This window comes from Lissotriton helveticus, chromosome 11, assembly GCF_964261635.1.
Source record: "Lissotriton helveticus chromosome 11, aLisHel1.1, whole genome shotgun sequence".
Taxonomy (NCBI): Eukaryota; Metazoa; Chordata; class Amphibia; order Caudata; family Salamandridae; genus Lissotriton; species Lissotriton helveticus.
The window spans coordinates 819,717,485-819,734,943 of NC_136072.1; the positions used below are offsets into that span (position 1 = coordinate 819,717,485).

The 17,459-nt window shown below is 46.9% G+C and overlaps 1 protein-coding gene and 1 long non-coding RNA gene across 6 annotated transcripts in view; one reads left to right on the forward strand and one right to left on the reverse strand.

Annotated features, from left to right (window-relative positions):
* Positions 1 to 1,718, reverse strand: part of LOC144792098 (uncharacterized) — a 215,502-nt gene extending 213,784 nt beyond the window's left edge. The window contains exon 1 of the long non-coding RNA XR_013602506.1: positions 1,610 to 1,718. This is a non-coding gene — a long non-coding RNA (uncharacterized LOC144792098). The remainder of the gene's footprint in view (positions 1 to 1,609) is intronic.
* Positions 1 to 17,459, forward strand: part of LOC144792096 (uncharacterized) — a 710,230-nt gene that overhangs the window by 68,240 nt on the left and 624,531 nt on the right. The window contains exons 1-3 of one of the 5 annotated variants that reach the window (XM_078666964.1): positions 1,756 to 1,879; positions 2,960 to 3,163; positions 15,489 to 15,608. The exons of 2 other annotated variants lie outside the window; for them this stretch is intronic. The gene's annotated coding sequence lies outside the window, so the exon portion shown is untranslated. Of the gene's footprint in view, positions 1 to 1,755; positions 1,880 to 2,959; positions 3,164 to 15,488; positions 15,609 to 17,459 lie in introns of those variants that run through there. 2 more of the 5 variants (XM_078666965.1, XM_078666966.1) reach the window with 2 other exon arrangements.

Below are 17,459 nucleotides of genomic sequence, written 5' to 3' on the forward strand. Positions count from 1 at the left end.
CTGGCGATTTTCATAGTCCTCAAGCTTCCACTGGACATCCTCGGCCAAATTTTGTTGTTCTTGTTTAAAAGTTTGTAAGCTACTAAAGTCATCCTCCAGCTTCCCTGTCCTTTCTTCGACATGTCACTCTCTCCGCCACCTCTTCATAAAGTTTATTCATTTTTCTTAGTGAGTTTTGAATCTTTTTTGTCGCCTGCCTGGCCCTGCGACTCTCCACCCTTGCTTCACTCTGCATCTGTTTCAAAGTACTGAGCAGTAAGTCCAATGAGGCAGGCTGGGGCTGGGGAGAGGTGTGTTCCCCTACTTGCATAGCTTGGTTACAACCATCCAGGTATACCTGAGATGTAGCTGAATAATACTTGTAAACAACAAGGGTTCCCTGTATGCAACAAAATAACAGTCAACCCCTAGGTCAGGGAATAAATCAGTGGAAAAAACTACCTAGGCAGTAATTGTAAAATAAATACACAGTAATACAAGGACCAACACTAAGAGTGAACAGTTTCCAAATAGTTACACAAGTTTATTGTAAACACATAAACAATAGCTAAAAAATATACATTTCATGAAAATTGAGTATATATTAATCATCACATAAAAATGTTAAACATAAAAGAGTAAGTTGTGTGTCGACGCGTTTCGGCGACCAGCGCCTTTCTCAAGACAGATTACAACTTTCTGCAAAAAATAAAACAGTGTATAGTTTAATTTTTCCATTCTCAGTTATTGTAATGTTATCTCAACATAAATATGAATAACTTGGAAGATGACTAGTATCAACTATGTGTTCTATTTAAACAAGGAATATGTTATGTGATTTATGCCTTGCCAATTTTGGATTATTTTAGGACCATTTGTTGTCTGAACAGCGTTTCCTTGTTTAAATAGAACACATAGTTGATACTAGTCATCTTCCAAGTTATTCATATTTATGTTGAGATAACATTACAATAACTGAGAATGGAAAAATTAAACTATACACTGTTTTATTTTTTGCAGAAAGTTGTAATCTGTCTTGAGAAAGGCGCTGGTCGCCGAAACGCGTCGACACACAACTTACTCTTTTATGTTTAACATTTTTATGTGATGATTAATATATACTCAATTTTCATGAAATGTATATTTTTTAGCTATTGTTTATGTGTTTACAATAAACTTGTGTAACTATTTGGAAACTGTTCACTCTTAGTGTTGGTCCTTGTATTACTGTGTATTTATTTTACAATTACTGCCTAGGTAGTTTTTTCCACTGATGTAGCTGAATAATCCCATGTTAGTTTTTTAGTGGGATCTGTAGGGCTCCCAGATGGGTTGGCTTTTCTTTTAGACCTACGTATTTTCTGCGTGCTTTTCTCTGCCATAGAACTACTTCCAGAGTCAGTATCCTCTTTCGTAATAGTTTCACTCGATATAAGTGATTCTGAGTCCTCATTTACGGAAAAGAAACAATCCCCATCTGGTGAGCCAGCACCCCCTCGCCCCTGGGACCCTGTCTGGTTGAAATCATTGATGTTGTTCTGGTATGCCAGTAGAGGGTCACTTGCCCAAGTGCTTACAGCACTGCCTGCATCGTGTGGGTTCCCCCCTAGCATCTGTGCCCCTAACTCACCCTTATTTCCATTCTCGGGGTTAGTATATCCCCCAGCCAGCTCTGCCTGTTCTTCCTGATTGCCTCCGTATGATCCAGCGACAACCCTTCCAGCCTCTGGGGTCCTTCCCGTCTGCTCACGCTCAGGCGGAGCTTGGGCCACGTTCTCCCGATGTTGCCTAGCGACCAGCGCTTCAGCGGTCCTCGAGGACGGCGCTGCTCTCGCCCTCCCCTCTCATCGCGCTGGCGTCTGCTGGCTCCGGCAATCTCACCGCAAAGTCTTCTGACAAGGTGGGTTGGCGCATCGCAGAGTCCTTAGTCTTGCCTTTTTCCATGAGGGTTTTCTGTGCGGACACATCCCGAGTGTTCGCCGGAGCTGGGGCCTCACTTGTATTTCCCCGTTGTTCTCTGGGCTTCTTTTGTTGAGTCCTTCTCGTTGCGCTGGTAGATCGTTGCACTGTGCATGGGGCCGACACAGCCCTGCCTTCATCTTTCTCCTTGGCTACCGCCTCCTTCTGGTCCTTAACCTGCTTGGTAAGGCGCAATGAGGCATTCTGAGTGCCCCTCTGTGAATCAGCGCTGCGAACCGTGCGAGCCCCCTTTGCACTCTTGAAAGAATTATAATTATCAAATTTTCCGCCGGGTGCAGGGCCGAGAGATTCCTTGGGCCAGCGACGGTGCGAAATCCTCGACCGGTAGGGGCCTGCCTCATCGCCGTAGAAACCGCCGTCAAACCATAATTCTAAGTGAGGAGGGAGAAGGAATTATGCGACTTCACGCTACAGACTGCCCGCGGCCATTTTCCCGCATTTTCTTTGCTTCTTACTGAAGTAATGTATCCGATATTAGAAACCAGACCACCTTGGCCAGACAGCCAATCTGTCTTTACACCAAAGATGGCCGTCACTGGCATTTTGAGCCTGATTGTGCATTGAACTCTTACGAGATAGGCAGATCTAAGCCTGCACCACATGATGTCCTTAAGTTGAAGCATAATTATGCAGCAGACAGATGTTCCTATCATATATTGTGACATAATCAGCCACTCCTCCAAAAATGTACACCTTGTCCCCGAATTAAAACAAAACAAAAATATTTCACTGGCCAGAGAACTTCCTTTGTCTAAGTTAGACAGATGGTGAGTTTTATGACGTCTTTCATTTGCACCTCCTGAATTTGCCCATTTTTAGTACTTTTATCACGAGGAATCCAACATGGTGTACACAGTTGCTAATAAAAAGAAAAAATGAATGCTGACCGGCTGATCCTTAACTCCGGCTATATGCTTGGAGTTAGAAAAAATACGTATGATCTGAGCACTGGACAAACTAACTTCAAATAATTTGGTCCTATTCTCTCGTTTCTCTTCAGATATAGACTGTTTTCCTCAGGCAGTAAAGCACTCATTCTGTCATTGATGTTTTCCTGGCGGGCAGACCTGTCCAACAGAATGACGACAGCATTATCAACTACTTAGGGAACCACAGTGCTACACTCACACCAACTGTCAGCGACACTAAACTGCAGCTCCCTTCGTTGTCATACGCCTGGACTCCATTCGAACTGCAGCTGCAGGTAAAAACTTTAGGCGAGCCTCGAGCTGGGCCACGTGGATACTGATAATAACAATAAATAAAATATCTTTATGTAACACATCTTACTGTGCCATTTCTAAGTAATGTAAATAAGAACTAAATTATTAGTACGCAAATTACCACCGTTTTATGTTTGTGGTGGATATACTGCGCACTCAAACCACAAGTTACTTTCTTGTGGCACCTAGAGAGTAGTGTGCAGAGTTCAAAGTGGAAGGCGATTGAACTTAACTTTATAAGTAGTACCTGAGGGAAGGGAGCATAACTGAAAAGTAAAGAAGTAAATTTGACATGGAATGTTTAGGTATCTCAGTGGCAGAAAAGCACTGAAGATGAAGGGTTATACAGTTAATGTGCCATCCTTAGACATTTCACTGACCATTAAGTGAAAGGTATATCAGTAATTACAAGCAGGAGGCAGTCTAAAGTCTGCAGAGTTTGGGCCTTGTGAAGAAAGAAAGAGATGTGTCTTTAGGCCTCATATGAATTTTAGGATGTATTTTTCCCATTCCAGATGGAGGAGCCAAGTACGTAGAGAGACATGCCTCCAGTTTTTTTTCTGTCGTGGGAGCCTGAGTGAGCACTAAGCTGCCAATAATGACATCAGGTGTCTGGATGAACTGCAGGGCTAACCGAGTTTGAACAAACTGCCTAGCACGTCAGACTTGTCTATAATGCAAAGTGTTTTTAAGTGCTTTCTCTTTGTTAGGTAATCAGTATAGGGATATGATTGTGAAATCGATTTGATCTGTGCACCTTCTGTGACAAAAGAGAATATCTGCTTGATTTTTAATTCTTTGCAGTTTGACAAGCTTATTTATAAAGAGACAAGTAAGAAGGCTGTTACAGTAATCCAGGCAAGAAAACTCCAATGTGAGGATTAAAGCAGTATTTTATGTTTACATTTGTTTTTATTGTTGCAACAATAAGCTTAGAAAGAGAGCTAACCATCTGCTGGCGTAGAGTCAACATTCAGCTACTGTCACATGTTTGTGCAACTTATAACAAGAAACTTTCCCAGGGCCCCCCTCTCTAATCCCCCCACCCCTGGGTACCCGTTGAACTAATGTTACCACCATGGATTTGCAACCTGTATACCTTCAGAGGTCCTCCTCGGATGAATTATGGGGGTGGCTCAGTCAAGCGCAGCAATTTTAGATGGCTAGGGCAAGTAAGCTCTGTGAATTCCTGGGAGAAAAGTGTAGTGAATGGTTGCCAGATCCCCTGGAATGTATCCCCTTGTAACTTGAGTGTCAATGAGTGTCTCTCCATCCCCAATAAGTGCCAGATGCGGTGGAGCCAAGTCTGACTAGTCGGGACCCTGTCTGTGCCCCAGAAGGCCAGTATTGATTGGTGTGCCTCTCTCAACACCAGTGTAATATGTTGGCCAATTTTGGATTTAAGTGGGTAAGTCCACGGGTTTTGGGAGGCCCAGCACGACATAGGAAGGGAATCGGGGAAGCTGAGTGTTGAAATGTGTATCAATATCTAGCAAAATCTCCTCCCGTAATTAAGCCAGTCTGGGGCACTCCCAGAGATTGTGCACTAGTGTCCAAGGGGAGTCACTGCAGCTCCAACATCTGTCTCCCCATACGGGGTTCCCTCTGTGAAGGCGAACTGGGGTTAAATACCAGTATGTAACGATTTTCATTGCAGTCTCTATGCAGTCTCTATACTGGATGCATTGGATGCGGTATGTCGCTCCTGATAATAAATGTCTTGTTATTCCCCTAGGGATAGTTGTCACCCCAATCCTCATTCCCATCTAAATTGTGCGGGGGATTTTGTATCGAGTTCCTGACCCATCAGCATCTTATATAGGTCGGAAATTAGGTGTCTGTCCGATTCCTTGCTAAGAAGCCACCTCTCAAATTTAGTCAGGTGTCGCAGCACAGCCTCCCCCATCTATGGCTGCATCAACCAGTGCCTAATCTGGGTATACCAGAAACTCTCTTCCTCAAGGATTGCATAGTTGGCCCTCAGGGTGTCGAACTGCATGGGACCTTCTTCGTCAAAAAAGTGGCCTATCAATCTACATCCCGGCTTCTGCTACACGCTAAAGGCAACGCAATTAATTCCAGTGGCGAAGTCTGGGTTGTCCGCCACTGGCGTAGGTGGGGAGGGGAACGACGAGAGGCCCCCTTTTTAGCCACTGCATCCAGACCCTAAGCGTGGGCACAGTAATCGCAGACAGGTAGAGGTGAACAGGGCGTTGGGATCAGCTGAAAATGGGGATCTTCCACAGTGATGTTCCTGCTAACGCCCTGTCTATAAACAGCCATCCCTTTTCTGATTCCGGGTGGTTCCATTCTACTAGAAACCTAAGCTTCAAAGCTTGGAAGTTGTGGTGAATGCATGAAATAGTAAGGCTGCCTTCCGTCTGAGCTTGCCAACTAAGATCGCGTCACATTCGGGAGTGCCGGCCCACCCAAACAAAGTTTTGGAAGGTTCTCTGCAGGGATTGGAGTGTTCCCGATGTGTGGCAGAGAGGCAATGTCTTAAATGAATATATGATTCTGGGAAGGGCTCTCATCTTCAATGCAGCAACTTGTCCCAGTCACGAGCGAGTATGGTTGCCATCAAGCTAGATCAGACTTCACCCTCTTAACCAATTCCCGGTAGTTAAAGGTCACGACCTCTTGAATGGTCGATACGAGATGCCTCACTCCAATCAGATTGAAACTGCCTGGGTGAGATTCTCTTGTGTGTCCTGCTAAGCTGTTAGGCTTAATTCCTTTGATTTGGCAAGATTAATCTGGAATCCTGAGACTGCCCCAAAACTCCCAACCTCTTTTAAAAAAACTCGATAGGGCCTCTCGAGGGTTATCAAGGGAGACATTGACATTGTCCGCAAATAGAGTGATGAGGTGCTCCACTCTCCCAAAGCACATCCCTGTCACCCTTGGGTCATTCCGTACCCTCTGTGCAAATGGCTTCATGTAGAGCGCATATAGGAGAGGGGATAGGGGACATCCCGTCTGTGTGCCATGTCTAATTGGGAAGCTCTCTGAGCCTCTGCCATTGACCCTGACCGAAGCCCTCTGCCTCTTATGCCCACTCAGCACCCATGAGCAGAACCTACCTCCTAGCCCAAAGCGTTTCAATGCAGCTGCTAGATAAGGCCAATGAACGCGGTAGAAAGCCTTCTGCACGTCGATGGAAAAAAGTTTTGTCTCGAGCTGGGAGTGGGACGCCTTGTCAGTAAGATGAAGGATCCACTTGGAATAAAACCTGACTGATCCGCGTCGACCAGTCGGGCATGGGAGGGGCGCGGCGAGCCACCAAGATTCCTGTGAACAATTTGGCATTGACGTTTGGGAGCGATATCGGTCGGTAGGACCCACATAATCTCTTATCTTTGCCTGATTTCGCTATGACCACCACTGAGGCCTCCGTCATTGAAGGAGGTAGTGTCACTGAGTTCATATTCGCGTTGAACACTCTAATGAGGAGAGGGGCCATAGAGTTGCAAAAGCTTTCTAAAAACTAGCAGGGAAGTCGTCCGGGCCGGGGTATTTATGCGGCTTCAACCTAGAGATTGCAGGTATTACATCCTTGATTCTGATTGGGTTATCCAGGCCTGCTGCCTGCTCCGCTGTTAAGCTTGTCACCATAGCTCCCTGCAGGTACTTGGAGATCTTCTGGGGGGAGGAATCTTGTGCCAAGTAAAAATCCTTATAAAAGGATCCGAATTAGGCTGGTACATCCTCATCCCCCTTGGTCGCTGTCCCTTCTTCTGTTATCAATGCTTCCACCATATTGGCTTGGCACTGCCCTTTGAGTTTATTTGCTAGCATTCTCCCACACTTGTTCCCCCTGCATAAAATGTATGTTTGAGGCGTAGTATGGAGTACTCAGTGCTGCCTAGATCCAGGCCGGCTAATTGCTTCCGAAATGCCTCCAATTTTTTCTAACCCCCGGGCGCCCCAGTGCGATGATGGATGCGTTTGAGTTCTCGTTGTAATTGCATGCGCTTGTCTCGCCTGACTTTGTTGTCCGCCGCAGAGATGGCGATCAACTCCCCTTTGATTACCGCTTTCATTGTGTTCCATCCCATCACTATTGAGGTCTCAGGGGTATTGTTTACTTCCAAGTAGTCCCTAATCGCCCTTTCTATCTATTGAACTACCTCTGGTCTGCGGAGCAGGGTTCCCCGTAGGCCCCATGTGCTGGACTCTTGGCCTTGAGGTGGCAGAATGAGGTCCAACAGGACCGCTGAATGATCGGATAGGGAGCAGGGTTCAATCTCCACTGAGCGTGTTGCAGCCTGGACCCCTCTAGAACCCAGGAAGTAGTCCAGCCTAGCGTAGGATTTATGTGAGTGAGAGTAGAAGGATTAAATTCTTGTCTGGGTGGTTTCCCCGCCACAAATCTTTCTGACCCAATTCCTGCAACTGTAGGCCCCCCCTCCCCCGGACTAACCACCCCTGCTGTTCTCTGCCGCTGGGTCGACCGATCTAGATCATTATAGAATACCAGGTTTAGATCTCCTTCTAGCACCACACATCGGTCTTGTGTGGTCATGATGTCTGCTACTGCCCCATGTAAAACTGTACCATTCCCTTGTTAGGAGCGTAGATAGAACCTAGAATTATGGAATTGGAACCAAAGTGTATACGGTATTCCAAGAGGCGGCCCTTAATCTCTGCTACTTTCATCCCCACTATTCCACGAAAAGAGCATGAGAACTGTAGCGCAACCCCGGCTGTCTTGTGTGTCAATGAGTAGAAGAACTGCTTTAGGAAGGCTCAGGATTTAAGTCTATTCCAGTCCTTACATAGCAAATGCGTTTCCTGTAAAAGGCAGGCGTCCACCTGAGAATGTTCCAGATATGAGAGTATCGCCCTCCTTTAGGCACTTAACATTTAGTGTCAGTACCCTCAGTCCTTTCGCTAATGACACCATAGTGGTTGCCAGGTTTGTTTCAAATTTTTTCTTGGGATCCCCTCTCTTTCCATTCCTTTTGGAGCTTCTGAGATTCTTTCTGATCCATGTGCGGAAAAAGGTATGAGTCTTGACTACCAGACGGGAACCCGTTAATGAACCCCAAAACAATAACAATGAACAACCATAGTCCCTTGATCGGGGAGGGAAACGAAAAGCCCATCCGTCTATCAGTGGTTAAGTCTCTGTGTGGGACCAAGTCTTCAGCGTCCCATTCTGCCTCCCCATCCCCCACTGCCCACTCCCCAGCTCAAACAGTGTCACCTTAGGCAGGATCATTGGATGCAGTGTCTTCTGTTAGTTTTTTCAGCAGGGCCCTTCTTTGGACGCCATAGTCTCCAGGTCCAGGCCGCCCCCCCCGACTGGCTGGGACCTACCGCCATCTCCAGCGGCCTTCTTTTCCATGCCTTCCGGGTTGCGCATTCAGTCAGGTCTATCTGGAGCAGCTCACATGCCACAGACGGGGAGCGGAGCTGATGGAGCTGGTCTTGCCATCAGAAAATTAGCCTGAATGGATGTCCCCAAGAGTAATGAGAGTGAAATAGAGAAGCACTCCTACTATAATTTCAGTAAATTACAATCTTAACTATGGTTTAAATGCTGAATCAAATATGTGCTACAGTGGTAGCACGCTTGTCCTCACGTGCCTACTACTGAACCTTCCTACCTCGAGTGAAATCACACCCGACCACTGTGCACTGTTGCGGGAATTGGTTTTCCAATTTATTTTTCAACCAAAATTTGACTGCTCTTTAAATGTTTACAAAAACAATTCCTCAAAAGTAAATTTAGTTCAAAAAATCTGTTTCAAGTACTTAATACAGTATCTTATTTCTAAACACTAATTTTTTCGTAAATAACATATTCATTTTCCAATCATGAGCAATTATCAGACAACAGTTGTATTAACAAAAAATGCAAAAAAAAATTCAAGCATGAACATTGTGTCCAGTTTTCATGAATGCCCAATGCATTTCGAGCCCAATATGACTCTTCCTCAGGGGCCTGAAATCTAAACAAATAAGACACTCTTTTTAAAAGTACCATAAGAAACCAGAATATGAAAAGTTCTCTAGCGGTTCACTGAATGGAGGCTAAACACAGCATAGCCCAACTACAGTTCTCAGTGCTAGAAAAAATTCAACAGCATGAAGGGATGGATCTTACCAGATCCCTCCTACAGAGAGAAACGTATTGGATAAAAAGGTTAGAAATGCAAGAACCAAAGGGTTTAAATGAAAAAATAGATTTTGCATGTTTTTATGATGCGAATGTATCAACTGATTTTGCACCCTGCAGAAATGTGTGAAGCTCTGGTTTCATAATCAAGAAATGTTTAATGTCATCAAGATGTTGGTTGCACCCATTTTAGAAACATACTTTATTTTTGGGCACAGCATGTTTTTATCACTTTTTCTTTGTACCGGCCTTTTATTGTGAATGCAGATGAAACCTTCATAGGACCGCTGATTGCGTCGCCTTTTTCACTTTCCTAACTCACGTGTTAGCATTTCAGTGTACAAGCGTTCAGTTGCGGGATAGTGTTCCAGTCTGGGTCGCGTTGAGCAGCGTAGTGATTGGCTGCTCCCAACGGCCGACCACGTGGTAAGGGTGACTTGTGCATACCAGCGGCATTTGAAACTAGTGGGTTAGCGTTTCAGTCTTTCTATGACGTGGTAAGGACACGCGGGGTCCGGATTGGTTGTTAGTTTTACGGAGCTTGCGTAAAAATGGTGGACATCGTTGTGACTAGAAAGGAGTTGTTTTGGAGCGAGCGAAACTTCGTAAATTGTTGGTGGAGGACTCGGACAGTTTCAATTGAGGTATGTGCTGGTTAATAGTTTTGTTACGGTTTTTTAGGCAGATTGGGTCGTGGATTGGCCACATAAAGGACACTTTGTTTTTACCCTGCAGCCGAAAAACGAGCTTAAGCAGTTGAACGAGCAGAGGGAAGCGCTTTTACTGGGGGCGAGTTTTTTTAATTGAGTGTAAATACCAGCGTTTGTGGGACATTTGTTTAGAAGGCGGTTTCAGATATTTTCATACATTCTTTTAGACCAAAAAATAGTCTGGATTGAACTACCAGGAGGGTAAGTTCCATCTACAGCTAACTTCATGTTCAGCACTCGGGTACACAGGGCACAAGGTGGAGGGTCTATTCCCCTTTTTTAGTTTTTGGTGCACAACATCTTAAATAAAAGATCTTCAATGGTACATTATGTGGCCCTACGCTTGTTTGACAAACAATTAAAAAGAGTGTCTTACTTGTTTAGATTTCAGGCCCCTGAGGAAGAGTCATCTTGGGCTTGAAATGCATTGGGCATTCATGAAAACTGGACATAATGTTCATGCTTGAAATTTGTTTTGTTAATACAACTGCTGTCTGATAATAGCTCATGATTGGAAAATGAATATGTTATTTACGAAAAAATGAGTGTTTAGAAATAAGATACTGTATTAAGTACTTGAAAAAGCTTTTTTGAACTGAATTTACTTTTGAGGAATTGTTTTTGTAAACATTTAAAGAGCAGTCAAATTTTGGTTGAAAAATAAAATTGGAAAACCAATTCCCGCAACAGTGCACAGTGGTCGGGTGTGATTATACTCGAGGTAGGAATGTCCCCAAGAGTAAGCCACCTTCTTGTCGCGAAGAAAGGTCGTAACTGGGCGAAACTCTGCCTTTTCTGGAGTGTGGAGGCCGCAAGATCTTGGAACAGGTGAAGAGTCTGGCCCCGGAATGACACCAACGGCGTCTCTTCGGCCTTTTCCAGGATCTGTTCCTTCAAGGAGAAATTATGAACACAAGTCAGGATGTCCAGCGAATGTGGGCTCCAGGACCCCAAAGGCCCACCCTGTGGGTCCTCTCCAAACGGATTGCTGCTGCCGGGGAGACTCCGAGGATTTGGGCAAACAGGTCTGCAACATGGGCCTCGATGGGATCTCCTTCTGCCTCTCGAGGACCCCCTCTATTACAAATGTTATTTCGTGTGGAGCGATTCTCTAAGTCCTCCGCATACGCTTGAAGGTCCAGTTGTTTATATGTCAGGCGGATGACTTCTTGTTGCAGTTGCTTGATTTCCTCGTCTCGGGAGGCGTCACGCCCCTCGAGGGCATCAACCTGGTCACCGATGTCTGTCACCTCCTTCTAGACCGCTTGAAGTTCACTCGAGATCCCTTTTAACCGCTGGGATGTCGTCTCTCAGGCCAGAGGCAGGGCTTCAAGGGAAGGGCGCATGACTGAGGCCTCTAGTTCTTCCGCTGATGGTGAGGTTGCCCTACTCGTTCCCCCTTTAGGCTCTCTGACTTGGGAGCCCATTGGCTTCATGAGCTTGTCCTTAAGGAGCCCCCTTTCTTCGCCTTGGCGGACACCATCCGCTCTGTATTGCTGGGCCCTCGGGGGTGGTTAGAGTATTCCTGTAATGGTTCCACCTCTACAGTCTTCTGGGTCCCTCAAGTCTATAGATGGACCTTGTTCTTAAATTCTTTGACGCCCCAACCAGGCAGCTGGTGATTCAGGCGACGGTTATCTCCCGGCTTGATTACGCCAGCTCTCTCCTGGTGGGGGCTAACCAGGCCGAACTTACTCGCCTGCAGCGCGTCCAAAATGCTGCCGCTAGAGCCATAGTTGGCTTGCCTAGATTCTGTTCTGTCTCTAATGTCCTACGCTCCCTGCATTGGTTGCCGGTGAGGATGAGAATCCAGTTTAAGGTTTTATGTTTGGCCTTCAAAATTCTGAAGGGCACTGCCCCCCAGATCTTGACCAATCTTCTATCTTTATATGTCCCGTCTCGCTCTCTCCGATCTCTGGGCCAGGCTCTCGCCATAGTTCCCCGGTTTAAGCTCTGTCGTGCCGGTGGCCGTTCCTTTCGAGTGAGAGCTGCGGCTCTCTGGAACTCTCTCCCAGTTGAGATCCGTCTCCTGGAGGATCCTCTACAGTTTCGTAGGGCTATCAAAACTTTCTTATTTTAACTTCACCCACAGCTGTCTTTCTGCCTCTGTTGTTAGCGGTGTTGTGTTTTCCCTTGTCATGCGCCAGGACGCTCCTTTGCTGGAGCAGCTGTGCGCACGATAAATACCTATAACATAACATAACATAACATATGATTGTAGTATGTCCTTTCCACCTGCGCGGCTGCCCCTGCTGTCCAGTGTTGGTAAGATCAGCCTTTCGTGGTGGCGGGCCTGGTATTCCTTACTCTCTGCGCCTAATGGGCCAGAAGTGTCTCCCCTACAGCTACCTAGGAGCGGCCTAGCACCCTTTTCATTTGGCTCTCCCTTTGCCTCTCCTGTGGCCCCAGATTCGGTGGCTGGCCTCGCCTAGAATCTGGCAGTGATCATTCATCAGCTTTGGGCCCTGCCCCTCCGTATCCTCTTTCGGTCCTCCCGCTGACTTCAGCTTAGGATGCTGTATTCAGTGCTAGTCTGCATACTCCCAATTCCAGGGCTCATTCCTCTTTTCGAGGCGGCCTTGGTAGGGCTCTTCTAGCACCATTTTCATTTGGCTCTCCCATTGCCTCTCCTGTGGCCCCAGATCCGGTGGCTAGCCTCGCCTAGAATCTGGCAGTGATCATTCACCAGCTTTGGGCCCTGCCCCTCCGTAGCCTCTTTCAGTCCTCCTGTCGACTTCAGCTTAGGATGCTGTATTCAGTGCTAGTCTGCATACTCCCAATTCCAGGGCTCATTCCTCTTTTTGAGGTGGCCTTGGTAGGGCTCTTCCCTCGGGCCCCTGGACTCCTTCCTGGCAGGCCTCTTTGCTATCTCTCTGTGCCAGGTCGGTGGTCCCTCCCCCACAGTGTGCTTTTGGCTGATATTGCATCTTCAGCCGCTCACAGGGCCATCCAGCTTCCCCATAACTCTGGGTCTTCACCAGGTCCCAAGGTTGTCTGCTGTTTACCGCTAACCCACTGGGGGGAATCTTCTGCCAGTATCCCATCCCTTGCCTTCACTGGAGGTCCTATGTCTCTGCCTGCAGGTTCCACTGTGCTATGTCCTCCCCCTCAGAGGCACAGCGGTCTCTCTCACTCACCGCACCTTCTGGACTTGGAGTCGATGGGAGGCTCTTCTCTTCCATGTGGGGCCCAGGAGCTTCAGCCTGCAGAGCCCCCTCCCCACCCAGGGCCTCCTCACTACCGGTACCACCTTCACTTAGCCCTTAGCTCTCTGACCCACCCCTGCCTGCCCAGCTTCGTCATCTGTCCCGATCAAGGGACTAATCCACCGCTCCTCCTCTGATCAATGGTGGTGGTCCCGGTTTCCTACGCAGTTCGTCAAGGCGCTTCACCAGGGAGGCTGGGCCTTGCCCTCCGCTTGAATCACTGCTCTCGACCTCAGTGGAGGTTCTATGCCCCTGCCTCCAGGTTCCACTGCTCGATCTCATTCACTCACAGCACCTTCTGGACTTTGGGTTGAAGGGAGACTCCTTCATGCAGGCCCTTGGAGTTTCAGCCTGCAGGGCCCCCTCCTCGATCGGGACCTCCTCTCTTCGGGGACTGCCTTCACTCGGCCCTCTACATCTGCTTCGCAGCCCACCAAGGCCTGCCCAGCTCCGTCATCGATCTCGACCGAAGAGGCCAGTCCGCCGCCCCTCCTCTACTCAGCGGCGGCCTCCTTACTGGTTTCAAACACGATTCACCAGGGAGGCCGGGCCTCGCCCTCTGCTTGAGACTCTTGGCCGTGCTAAGCGCCTCCTGGTGGGGCTCTATGTTTCCCTGTCCCGGGCCTAGGCCGGCCTCTCATTTCTTCGGCCCTGTGTGAGCCGCCGGGGTCACACTCATTCCTCTCGGGGTCCGCACCTCCGCCCTGCATCCTCCTGGTATCTCTACTTCCCAGAGACAGAGAGACTTACTTCATCGCCATCTTAGCCACAACCCCCTGAAGCAGTATTTTGATGGAATTGGTGGAAAGTGAAGATGGTAAGGAGCAAGCATAGACGGTGACCTTTTTTAATTGAGATCCCTTGAGAAGTAGAAGTAAGGTCACTGTCAAAGTGTGCAGCCAGATTGTTATCCTTCTGAGCTAGCCTTTGAGATTGACCCAAAGAGTCTGGCAAAGAAGAAAAGAAGGGCTGTAGAGTCAATTTGGCCTGCCAGCACAATTTCAGAAACCTGATCATTCAGATTAAAGTGAATCCAAGATAAGACTTAATTCAAACCTGACGGCCAGCTTGCTCCTTTTGGTTTGTGGAAGTTCTGAATATCATCTGCATATATTTTAAGTGTGTATATTTTAAGTACGGAAATGTGAGTTGTCCTTGCTGAGGTTTTGTCTAGTGACATACAGATCACAGTAGACCCTGAAGACCTGTTTGAACTGTGTTGTAGGACCGGAATAGTTTGTGTGCTCTTTTCTCTAACTTCCATGGCTGCTAATGTTCTGCACACTTAATTATAATGACCTTATTGCAGCTGTTTAGACTTAAGGGCAGAGATGAGTTTGGGGGTGCTTATTTGCATTCCAACGTTGTAATGTGGCACTATCAGTGCCAGCCAAACTCCCTTACATTTTATATATTAGTGGGAAACCTGAGTCTTGTCATAAAATTAACTAATAGCAGCACAGACTATGTAATAATACAGCCTCTTGTAAAAACTAGTGCCTTTTAGTGAGATAATCACAGCCGTTTTTTAGGTCGAAGCCTGCGTTGCAGCGCATGCGCTGCTGCAGGCGAGAGTTCTTGTAAGCAAGAAGGGGCATGAAACCACGCCCCTTCTGCCATTGGCCGGCCTCGCGAAATGGAGGCCTGCCATTGGACAATGCCCCTGTTTGGATGATTTGTCCGGCTGTGATCCCGCCTTTTGAGGACTCGGTGACGTGACTTACGGTGTCGCAAGCGTATTCTCTGAAATAGCGCCATGGCAACCATGAGCAGGTCACCAGTCCGGGAGGGGCGGGATTAATTATCGCGTTTCCGGCCACATTTTTCTTTTCTTTCGCATTTTTGCAGGCATTCCTGCGCGTTCCTCGGCGGTGGAGGAGGTAGGGAGAGGCGGTGCTGGTTTTACACATTCTCTATACTACTGACTGCGAATTGCATCCTTTATCTATCGTGTGATGTGTTCGTGGAATAGGGTCAATGTGTGATGAAGGTGGTGATATATCATAAAGTGGAGAAAGTCATTTAAAGATGTGCAAAGTCCATTTGTTTACAGATTGTGCAAACATGTATGTGCATCGGTTTACCAGTTGCTGCGCCACGTGTGCTCCTGAGCATGCACGCCGTGCCCCTGCAGAAGCCGCCTCGTTGGCTTTTCTTTGAAGTGCAGAGTGAGGTGACACAGACCTGGGTAAAGGGTGCACGTTGCTGCTCATTTCCACGTTTTAATTACCCAGAGTGATGGCGTTGTCTAATATTTATTTTACAGAAGCAAGAATGAAGTGCCCCAGCAGCCCTGTGACCACCAGACTAGGGCATGTAACGAGGCAACAATGAGGCGAGCTGCGGCCCGGTGTAGTGGCCCCGATGGCGACCGAGACCTGAGCAGGTGGGGGCAGACTGCGGACAGCACAGCGGCAGCGGATGCATTGATTATTAGCGTGAAACAGAGGCTGACTGATGAATAATCCTGGGGTTCCCTCCTGGCCGCCACCCACCAAGTAGCCGTTTGTCTCTGGTTACCATGTTCTTGTTGCGACATCGCCCAGTCTGTCCCGAGGCGTCCTCTTTGAGGTGAGGGGCGATGGTGCCCCATCGCTAGGGTCGCGCTAGGTACAAAAGGGCGCGAAATACACTTAGAATAAAATAAACATAAAAATTAAATGAAAAATGAGAGCTCACTCCTCCAAGTGTTTTTCATGTCCTGTTTGGAACTCTCCCTTTTAGTGACCGCAGAGGGGCAGATTACCTCAGCAGGTGTTCCCGATCACAATACAAGCGCCTAGAAGTCCCCACACTCCTCTTTAACATGTCCCGTAGTATAAGGAGCAGAGTGAGGTGTTTCGGGTCACAGCCCGGGTGCCTAGAAACCCCCACACTCCTCCTTAGCATCACTGCGCAGTATAAGGTGCCGAGGTGTTTTCAAGCACAATCCGGGCGCCTAGAAGCCCCATCATCACCTTAGCATCTCTGCTCAATATAAGGTGCAGAGCAAGGTGTGTTAAAGCACAGCCCATGCGCCTAGAAGCCCTCACACTTCTATGTAGCACCTTTCCGCAGTAAAAGCAACCTTAGCATCTCTTACAGTATGAGGTGCAGAGTGAGGTGTTTCCAAGCACAGTCGAGGTGCCTAGAAGCCGTATCATCACCTTTGCGTCTCTCCGCAGTATAAGTTTCCGGTGATAAATGGCACCGCCGCTGCCTAACACCGCTTTTGAGGTCTCGCGTAGGCAGAGCAGTGAAGCTGCCACTCCTCTGCGAGAGATATTGTTAGAACAAGCATTGAAAATGCAATAGATCTCGCATTTGCGAAAGTTTAAGCTATTGGCATTGTTAATGATAATGCCTGTTTTATCTGTTTTGAAAACCAACATATAAATAAATGGCATTATCATTTACAATGCCAATAGCTCAAATTCTCGCAAATGCGAGACCTGTTGCATTGCAAATGCTTGTTAAAACTCAGCCTGCTAAGTTTGGTGCATGCTTGATGTATGGCCAGACAGCTGGTTTTCTTTTGCATTCTGCAAACTTCTGTTGCCATTCCAAGCTAGATATAATTTCGCTTGGATCCTTGAGTAATAAAATACTTAATTGAATTTGCAGGTAAATATTTGCATTGTGCAATGTGAAAAAAGTCCATATTAGAAAGATTATCTTTACTTAATATTTGTTTGGTCAGAAGTAAGTCAAGAGATTCTGCGATCCTCTATACATTGTTGAGGTACAGAATGAGATAAACTAACTTCCATAATATATACTGCGTTGGTTACATGCATTAATTTCTTTGTTTTTGCTGTGTGGACTTTTTAAAATAATATAGTTGCATAGTTCTTTTTTCTAACTAAACTGAAGCATATCATAACTTAGTAGCATTATGAATGTTGTTATGTCCGAATCTGCTCCAAATAATAATTATTCCAGTGGCCCTGAACCCGATCCCACTCCAACATAGAGCCTGGGGTTGTAGAAGGGGAACTTTATCTGAAGATATATGGTGTCCTGATTTTGGGTGGCACTGAAGACCAAGCAAAGTGCTCTAAACATAGTTTGCTTTTTAATTGGAAGCCAATGGAGAGAGTTTAGGGCTGTGGTAGCAGAAGAGCATTTGGGAAGTAATAGAGCAATTATATCAGCAGTTTTCTGGAGTTGTTGCAGAACATAGTCTGGGCCATCTAAAAAAAAAAATGAATTGCAGTAGTCAAGTCTTTTAAGTATGGTTGACTGGACTCCCACAGAA